Source organism: Micromys minutus (genome assembly GCF_963924665.1).
Source record: "Micromys minutus genome assembly, chromosome: 1".
Taxonomy (NCBI): Eukaryota; Metazoa; Chordata; class Mammalia; order Rodentia; family Muridae; genus Micromys; species Micromys minutus.
Window position 1 is genome coordinate 78213170 of NC_137969.1, and position 1998 is coordinate 78215167.

The following is a 1998-nucleotide window of genomic DNA, read 5'->3' on the forward strand; positions in this document are numbered from 1 at the left end:
GTCTGAGTACTAAATTTGGGGACACTAACCTAGTCCTAACTCTCAAGATGCTTCTGAGTGAAGGCCACATGTTGGTAGACATTCAAAGGCACATTTGAGCTAACAGTAGTCTTGAAGGCAAATTTATAGTAAGATTTAAGTTTGAAGTCATCCAATTACTACCATCTTCAGAGCTGCAGGAGGGTAATTTGAAACTAACAACTGACAACTACCAATGTTGCCACCTTGCCAGGTATTTAATGAGTCATGAAGGTCAGAGCTGAGGCCCAGTAAATAAGCAGCATGTCTGGTGTTTGTAGAGCGTCCTCCAGACGCAAGTTTAGAGGCTGAAGTGGTTAAGAAAAGATTGAGCCTGCCAAGAGCCCTTCACTGCCTCAGTCCACCAGTGTGGCTTGGGGTTTTCTCTCTGTGCCTATAGGATTCTCTTCAATATTGAGAATCAATGATAAATTATCAGTTGGGCAATGCATAACACCATCAACACCTTCATGCACCAGAGTTTTCTGTGCACATGACTTTCTCACATAGATTACCTCATCTAATTTCACAATAACTATTTGAGGCAGCCATTAAATTACATGTTTTAAACTGAGGAAGCTGGACCTGAGCAAAATCATACTTTTTTTTTCTAAGATTACTTTGATAATAGAGCTAGTGAACAAAACACTCACAGGACAAAAAGAGGAGCAGGGATTGAAGAAAAGATCATCCAGAGACTGCCTCACCTGGGGATCTACCCCATATGCAGCCACCAAACCCAAACACTATTGCTGATGCCAAGAAGAGCTTACTGGCTGAAGCCAGATATAGATGCCTCCTAAAAGTTTCTTCCAAAGTCATACTGATACAGTTGAGGATGCTTGCAGCTAACCATCTGACTAAACACTGGGACCCCAATAAAAGAGCTAGAGAAAGGACTGAAGGAGCTGAAAGGGTTTGCAACCCCATGGGAAAAACAACATTATCAACCAAACAAACCTCCAGAGCTCCCAGGGACTTAAAACACCAGCCAATGAGCACACATGGAGAGACACATGGCTCCAGTTGCATCTGCAGGCTGAATAGAAGATAGCATTGTCTGGCATCAATGGGAGAAAAGGCCTTTGGCCCAGTGAAGGTGTGTTTTCCTAGTGTAGGGGAATGCTAAGGCACTGAGGTGGAGAGGGTGGTTGGGAGAGGGAGCACCTTCATGGAAGCAAGTGGAGGGGAGGGAGTATGAGAGTGGGAGGAAAGGGACAACATTTGAAATGTAAATACAGAGAATGTCCAATAATTTTTTTTAAAATAGAGCTAGTGAACACATTAGTACTCAGGATTCAGAACTTCAAAGGTCATATACTTCTCGCACGTCTGTCTTCTAATTCCCAAGCACCTGACAGTCATCTACACTTAAAGAGGCTTTTTAAAAATATGTTTAATAATGTGAGTGATGTGTGTATTCTAAAATAATAATTTTCTCTAAATGAGGAGTGGACCAAAAGTCTTAAAATGCAGATTTGATGTAGCAGCTGTTAATATAATTGTGATTTTATATAGCAGCTGTTAATTTTATCCTTAGCCCTTGGAACAGTGAAATGAAGGATGTCATTATAAGTACCTGATTTAATTTATAGTTTACAAACAGAAGGATTAGTTTAAAGTACATATCACTAGGCTGTCTGTCTCCCAACATACCGTTGCTGCAATTAATCAACTGAAAATACAAACAACAGCTAACATGGGGTTCTAGTGTTTTCATAACATTTCTTATCTCTTTGACCAGGCTCGTCCTGTGTGCAGGAAACTCCCCAAACACTGGCTCATATAGACGATTATGACTTTTACCAGCTCTGGAATCCTAATTGTGTCAGGGCCATTGAAATGAGCAATCACAGTTACTATAGTCAGTAACCTGATAAAAATCTCCGATTCCTCTGGATGAAGAAGGTGGAGCTGAGGTTTTCCGGTCCTTCTTATTGTACGTCAGAGAGGAATTGTCTCAGCAGAACACAGTTCCCT